Here is an 8,263-nt window from a genome sequence, read left to right on the forward strand (position 1 = left end):
GGGCAGGAGCTGTGTTTAGACAGGTAATCACCCACCATATTCCAAAAAGTTCTCTTGCCTAGCAGGCATTAAAAGTTAATGGTCCAGTCATGGGTCTCCATGGTATCTGTAAGGTAGGTGTAGTCAGATGTTGACAGTTCTTGACTGTTCATCCACACCAACCCAGACATGCCAAAGTGACACACACTCCGTGAGAAATCGCTGGAAAGAAGTCTGCTTCTTGAGACCAAGCAGATAGCACTAAAAAAGTGAATGTGTAAACTGAATGAGACACAATTTTCATAATCAAGAAATTTCCCACATTCTTCACAATGGCAAAATATCCCATTTGAAAACTTTCTTTAGCAAGAACCACAGACATGCTGCAGAGTGTCCGGATGGGGTTTTCTGAATGTAGAAAAAGAGAGAATATGAGCTCTGGAACACAGGACAGGGGAAACCAGGCTGAGAAACAAGCAAGTAGAGTGGGGAATGCTGGGCTTGGGAAGGGCGAGAGAGATTTTTAATGTTCAGAGACGGGTTTACGACACAGTATGAACCAGGATCCAGATCTGATTTATGAACATCCCAAAGTTTGGATCTGGGGTTTTGGTTTGGCCCAGTATAAAACACAACTTTGGTCCTTAGCTAGGTTTAGAGTTCAAACACCCTGAAAGTTCAGCAGTGTCTAGCCTATTTTAATTTATTTTCCCCTGTACATGATGAGAACTCATTCATTCCAGCCTAAAAACTTTTTCAAACTTCAATTTAATTCATGTACAATGGAATCTATATATACAGTGAGCTTGGCAGCAGATAAGCTTGTTGTTATATGCAGCAGAATGAAAGCCCCTCATATTTAACAGCATTGCAATGAGCATAGTGGACCTGTAGGTTGAATGACACTGTATAAAGTGCTGCTTTTGTGGGAGAAAATGGTTTATTGGGTGGGGAGTCTCACTGCATTTCACTAAAAAGTGAATATTTCTAAATCACTGAACGAAACATCTAGCCAAGTATTTTTAGCCAAACTTCATACACCGACCCTCCCTCTAGCTCTGGGAAGCAGGTCCATTGCTGAGCCAAAGGGCTGAGATGGTTGTGAGATATTCAATTTATAGGAAAACTGGCACAATAATGTGTGGGAAATTCTCACTCTTTTCTTCAGATGAATGATGTAAATGGAAGCTTTGTCCAACATGCCTCTACAAGCTCCTTTTGTTACTATATATATATTTCAGCGTACAGCATCTTAGACATGCAGGAGCCGCTTTGGTGCCTGACTCACTCTGACTTTGCATTAAGCTATGATGGTGTAAAACGAGGCCTTGCCACTCTGAAAATGAACTGGCAACCCACAATTGAAAAAAATAAATAGCACCATTTGGAAAGTTTTTCAGCTTTAAAACATTGCCTTAGCTCTTGTGAAATCCTAGCTTGGCTTCTTCCACACTTAGAAGCCAAAGAAACCCCTTTCCCTTATGGTACTTATCACAGATCTCTGCAAACAATCCCAGACCAGCTGGAGGCTTGTTTATCAGCCAACATCACTATTTGTCTAGAAGAAGGAAAATAAAAGATCCATGTCCAAACATGGGAAAGGAAATAAATTAACAAATCATTTTTGATCCTAATAAAAGGACATCAGAATTTTCTGATGAAAATAATTCCTGAGCACTTTTTAGCAAGGAGGATAGTTTCCTGGGGGGCCAGGAAATACACAGTACAGCTGCCCACAGCATCCCACCACATTGCGTTAACTCAAGAGATGGCTACGGGGCTGATGCAGCTGCAAATGGCAGTATAATTTACCTTCCTATCAAGATGCAACATAATTCTCTGCTTGTGAAGCATATATCTACAAGGAGGCCATTTAACTCAGCTTGTCCACTTGCCACTTCTCCGTCCTTCCCTAGGCCTGTGCTATTTGCTGTCTTGTTCCCCCAGAAAAAGGAGTTTGGTGTGTTTCCAATGCTGTCCTTACTAGGACAGAATGGGACGTAGCAAGAAACAGACCCTTCAGGGCAGTAACAAGGAGGAGAGCAGCCCGTGCAATGGACCATCTCATAGATAGGAAGGATAAAGAAGTCTCCTGGAGGGAGACTGAGGGAGATCTCTAAAGACCCTGCATTGTCCATCTTCAGGGTTTGAATGTAGATCCTTCCACACTGAAAGCATGAGTTTGGAAATATGGCATATATTTTTAATGGCAACAATAATTAACCATTGGAACAATTTACCAAGAGTGGAGGTGGATGTTGCATCACTGACTGTTTTAAAATCAAGATGGGATGTTTTTCTAGAAGATCTGCTCTAGGAATTATTTTGGGGAAGTTCTATGCCCTGTGTTATACAGGAGGTCAAATTAGATGATCACAATTGTCCCTTCTGGCCTTTGAACCTATGAATCTACCGCTAAGCTCAGGGATTCATAGATTCACAGATTTTAAGGCCGTTAAGGTACCATTAGATCATCTAGTCGGATCTTCTTGCATAATAGAAGCCATAGAACCATACCTAGTAATTCCTGCATCTACTCCAAGAACTGATAGTCGAATTAAAGCATGTTTCTTTGTATTGTGTGTCCCATTTCACAGAAGTGTTTAGCTGTGATGGCAATTAGTGATGGGCCAGCTACATTGATTTCTGATCCTTCCTGGCCAGACAAGGAATACAGTAAGAAAAGCCTTTGTCACCATATTGCTGGTGCTGAAACATCTTCTGTACAAGTTTTGTTGGCTTAGCTGAGCCCTTGTTTCTGGGAGTGCTCTCCCCAGATGGCAGGAGAAGGGGGTTATAATATAAACTGGCAGCAAACAGAGGCTTTTTATTACCCATCCATTTCTAGTAAATAGATCCCTGGGACCAAATCTTCAGCTTGTAAATGTCACAGCTCAACTGAACTTGATGGAACTATGCCCATTTACACCAGAGGATGATCTGGCCCCTGGTGGTAATTGTATCTGTTGATCCAAAGCCCACTGAAGTCAGTGAGAGTCTTTCCATCTTTCCACTTCAATGGCATTTGGATCAGGCCCTAAGTGGACATTTTGAAGGCTTCACAGTTTTGTTTTTTTCATAGGGTAAGGGCTAGGGTGACCAGACAGCAAGTGTGAAAAATTAGGACAGGGGGTGGAGGGTAATAGGAGCCTATATAAGAAAAAGACCCCAAAATCGGGACTGTCCCTATAAAATCAGGACATCTGGTCACCGTAAGGGCTGACAGCTAGTGATGAACTAACAGGCCACCAGCTTAGTCATTATCATGAGACAGTTTATCATTAGCCATTACTATTAATGGAGGAAAGTGAGCTGGGATGAGGTGGAGTATTATCACTTCTCAGTGTGCCTGTTTTCCAAGCTCAAATCACTCCCACTCCCAGCATGATATGCTCTCCTCGAGAAAGACCAAGAAAGTGTTTGCTGATGGGAAATCACATTGAATAAAGGCAAAAGGGATGGAATTCCCTCCAGAGGGACAGACTGGGGTAAGCAGGAAGGTCACAAAGATGCAGAGAGATGAGAACATCACTCTTCCTCCTTATCGCACTCTTCACTCTGCCAGTGCAGAAAAAGTGCCCTAGAAAGACATCTATGGCCCACTGCTCCCTCTGTTACCCAGGTGCAAGTCCCATTAAAGTCAAAGGGAGCTGGGCTACTAGCCGTGACACTTTCTCTCCTCCTGGGACTAGCTGTGACCTCAGATGTACGGTACCTCTCAGAAGGAACCCATGACTGCAAGTTGACAGCCCCACCATCTGAAGTTAACCAGGGACCACATTCTGTCCTCTATTGCAGCCATGTGACACTATTGAGATTAATTGGTGTGCATAGGCATGAAAGCTGGACATTGTGCAGAGTAGGCAGTATTGGAGGGTTCATACACCTGACTAATCAGATTGAGGGTATTTTAAAGAAAAACATCCCCGAAGAACACAGTTGAGGAGTCAGAATATTGAGAGGAAATAAAATTTACACAGCACGGAAAGCAAGCCAAACTTGTCACTATGGGGAAATTACTTGGCACGTAAGGAAAATCATTCTCAGCATATATTTATCTTAAACCCTCAAAACCTGTGTTAGCACAACAGTAAGGGTATGTGATGCAGGGACTCAATCTGAGCCCAAAACATTCCACTCAGGTTTGGGATCTGGCAACTTTGCAGCTAAATCTTGCACCTCAACGTTTTGTAATTTGCCCAGTTCCTTATCAGCCTGATATTTAAAATGTCCCCCTCTTAGCAGGTAACTTTGCACTCCCTGTCTGTATTTACCTGTTGTCTCTCATCATATGCTTAGATTGTATGCTTCTATTTAGGCCTGGTCTACATTTAAAAGTCAGGTTGATTTAGCCACATCAGTCCCATGTGTGAAAAAAAACACACTCCGAATCCTGACTGACATAACTATGCTGACCTAGCCCCCAATGTAGACACAGCTGTGTCGATGGTTAACACAAGCATTTTTCTAGTTGACCATCATGAGGGAAAAACCTCTTCCATCAGCATGGGCTGCATCCACACAACAGGGTTATGCCAGCATAGCTATGGTGATGTAGCTATGGTGTCTGCAGGGGTGGCTCTAGACATTTCGCTGCCCCAAACACGGGGCGCTCACCGAAGCCGCGGGACCAGCGGACCCTCCGCAGGGACACCTGCGAGAGATCCACCGGAGCCCTGCCTGCCGCCCTCCCGGCGACTGGCAGAGCGCCCCCCGCGGCATGCCGCCCCAAGCACGCACTTGGCGTGCTGGGGCCTGGAGCTGCCCCTGGGTGTCTGCCTAGTGTAGACATACCGTTAAACTATAAGCTCTTTGCCATTGGTCTGTGTTTGTATAGCATCTAATGCAGTAGGATCTGAGTCCATGACTAGGACTTCTAGGAGCTACTGCAATACACATAAATAATAAGGATACTACGTGCTGTGATGACATTTCACTGCTTGCCAGCATATGTGCTGTAACATCCAGAAACAATGGAGCTGCACATACAGCTGAATAATGCTCCCTTAAACTCCCTTCCTTTGTCTTTGTCCCTAGAATGTGGATGGGATGTACACACACATGGGTGGGATATATATATGCAGCTGTGTGATGCTGAGTTCTGGGAGCCATGAAGTCCTGAGATCTAAATCTGGTTCTTCCACTAATTTGTTGTGTGACAATGGACAAGCCATTTAATCTCTCTGGGCCAAGATCATAAGTGGGTGCAACTCCTATTTACTGCTGCGGGAGTTGCACATGTTAAACCTGGGCTGAATTTGGTTCTCAGGTTCCATCTGTGGGGAGCAGTCAGACTGTTTAAACTACCTTCTCACACAGGGCTTGTTCTATTTGTAAAAGTGCTTAAAGGTGGCGCTATCTTTTCAGTCATGCTGAGGCTCAGCCTACCCTTTTTAAAGTGCTATTTGCATGCACAGTTGCATAGCAGTTGCAGTCAGGTTGTTTGACACACTGGTTCCTCTTTGTGCCTGCAATTCAACTTCGGGAACAAATATTGCAATAGGGAGGCCGATCAGCCCTTTTGAAAATCTAGCTCTGTGGATCTGTCTAGGGAGAGATTTTCAAAGACACACAGGGCAGTCAAGGTGGGATTTTCAAAAGCACTGACTGAAGTATAGGGCTGGTCAAACTTCTTTTTTATTGAAAACCGAATTTTTTTGTTTTCCTTGAATTGTCAATTTATTCTTCTTCTTATTTTATTTTTGATTATTTTATTTTGAGGGAAATAACCTTCCCCCCCTTTTTTTTTAGTTTTCAGCAGCTTTTTGGACTATTTTTTTTTCTTTTTTGACTTCTGGTTGCTGAAAATTGAAAATTTGTAGAGTATTTGTGTTTTTGACAAAATTCAAAATTTTGCCACGGAAAATGTGTACCAAAATGAATTTAAAAAACAAACTTTTGTTTTCTGACCAATTCAGCATAGGAACACAAGACCCATTGACTTAGGATTGTGCCCCCAAGTCACTTAGATGCTTTTGAAAATCTCTCCATTACTTTCAATCCCTCTAACTGTCATTCGTGCCTTTGAAGATTTCCCCCTTACAATCTATCTCATAATTTTATTTTAAGACTAGATCAGTGGAAACTGACACAAACTCTTCACAGGCACTATACTGAAACCTTACAAAACTCCTGTTGTTTTTTGCCTGAGGAAGAGCTTCAGATATACAGTGCTGAAAGTTTCCTAAAGTTATGGCTCACATTACTGGTGAGCTCCTCCAGTCAAGGACTCTCATTGGTCATGTCTGGATTGTGGAGTGTTCAGGTAGCGCTGACTAAACTCAAATCCTGTTTTAGCATGCATTGGGCTCATTATAAAACCCATGGAAATTTTTCTGGGGCCTGCCTCCTCTTCTTCAAAAGTTTTGGCCAGGAATTTAGCCACATCTATTCCTGGATCTTTCTCTTCCCTTCAAGTCTGTATAGTTCAAAACTTGACAATACTGAAGACAAGCAGGGGCGGCTCTAGCCATTTTGCCGCCCCAAGCACGGCATCTGCCGGTCGCGGGTCCCGCGGCTCTGGTGGACCTCCCGCAGATGTGCCTGCGGATGCTCCACCGAAGCTGCGGCACCAGCGGACCCTCCGCAGGCACGTCTGCGGGAGGTCCACCGGAGCCACCTGCCGCCCTCCCGGCGACCGGCAGAGCGCCCCCCGCGGTGTGCCGCCCCAAGCATGCACTTGGCGTGCTGGGGCTTGGAGCCGCCCCTGAAGACAAGTAAACCTGCAACAATTCTCAGTTATGAAGAAACTCCCATTTAAACATCTTTCTCTCTTTCATCTGCAAATTTCCAAAGAGAGCAGACAACAACAACAATAAAAACAAAAATCATATTATTGATATGACTTGCTATCCCAAGACTTTCAAGATGGCATGCTGCAATATGAGACTTTTGGAGATTATGGCGTGTAAACCGAAATTTTTCTAACACACGCATTTTAGCCTTAAAATATATCATTGTTTAAAATAATACATATCCAACAATGTAGTAAAAGTAATTCAAAGTTGGGGATCCTAGTGACAAACTATTTGAATTTCCCTGTCCTGGTGTTCTGCTGTTGTATAACTATTGTTATAATGCTGAGACATCTCTAAAAGTCACTGCATGCTGCACCAGGAGTGACTTAAAATTTCTAGCATATATTGTGACATTATTACCTGCTCTTTCTGCCATATCTTCCTAGAAATAACTCCAACTCTAAGCTTCTTTTAATATCATCAGCTTACACGTTACGTTTTTTGACACTTTAAAGCTTTTCCTTTACTATAATGTAAAGCAAGATGTAATTTTTAACAAGAAGAAGCTTGATAATATTTAAAAGTAAATTTGAACTCTCAGCTTTGCTGTACGTTGCACATACTTTAGATTTTCATATTTGCCGTCTGTTATTTATTAAGCACAGATAATAAAGCTCAGCAATGCAAGATACACATAAAAAGACAACCCCTGCCCACAAAGCTAACAATCCAAATTACAGGCACAGAAGACAAGACACCTGTAAGGGACACAAAAGAGAGAGTTCACTCAGTATGTTTTCTCTACAGTTTGTTAGGCAATCTCTTACTGAAGACAAACTAGGAAGTCTGTGGTCTGAATTGTTTTGCACTTTTGTGAGACACAGTAAGTGACCGTCGCTTACAATGATCTGCCCTCTGACATGCAGTGTAGTCACTTGGCAACTGAAATTCCACTGGGTCAGTGACACCTTAACTGCTGTCAAGGGGTGACATTTTGGGCCGCAAATCCCATTAATCATCAAGACTACTTTTGAAAGATAGAGTCTAACATTAAAACAAAATTTGAAGCAATAATCATAATTAATAATAATCCTCCTTTGTAGCATAATCTCCTTTGTAACTTAAACAGAAACAGAAAAAAAATCAAGGAATTTGTCTGAGGAAGAAAAGAAAAATTGTGGTGAATTTGAATAATTGAGGGCTTTTCATATTCACTTAAAGAGAAGCAGAAACACATACCTTCACGCCAAATACACCTCAAAGGAGGTAAATGTTGGTAAAGAGAGAGATTTCTCAGTGGACAGGCAGGCTCTGGCTGTTGTATGAATGATTCCAACTTCTGGTTTTTTGCTCAGCTATAGACAGAATAAGCTCATCCCACTATTCATGACATCAGACTCCTGGATTTTTTTTCTCCCTCCGGTAATCTCCTCGAAGAACAAAGTTTGGCAGCTGTTTTCAATATGAGGTCACTGGTATTTGATTAAAACTGGTGAATAATACAAATCAAGCTAAAATCTCAGCCTGATATGGAAGTGCCAGGAAAA

The 8,263-nt window shown here is 42.5% G+C and overlaps 1 protein-coding gene across 3 annotated transcripts in view; it reads right to left on the reverse strand.

Annotated features, from left to right (window-relative positions):
* The window catches only part of BDKRB2 (bradykinin receptor B2), a 39,113-nt gene extending 31,081 nt beyond the window's left edge, over nucleotides 1-8,032 (reverse strand). For 2 of the 3 annotated variants that reach the window (XM_039538635.1, XM_039538631.1), the window contains exon 1: nucleotides 7,956-8,032. The gene's annotated coding sequence lies outside the window, so the exon portion shown is untranslated. The remainder of the gene's footprint in view (nucleotides 1-7,955) is intronic. The other variant, XM_039538634.1, reaches the window with a different exon arrangement.
* Between the last annotated feature and the right edge of the window lie 231 nt (nucleotides 8,033-8,263).

Source organism: Mauremys reevesii, linkage group 4 (genome assembly GCF_016161935.1).
Source record: "Mauremys reevesii isolate NIE-2019 linkage group 4, ASM1616193v1, whole genome shotgun sequence".
Taxonomy (NCBI): Eukaryota; Metazoa; Chordata; order Testudines; family Geoemydidae; genus Mauremys; species Mauremys reevesii.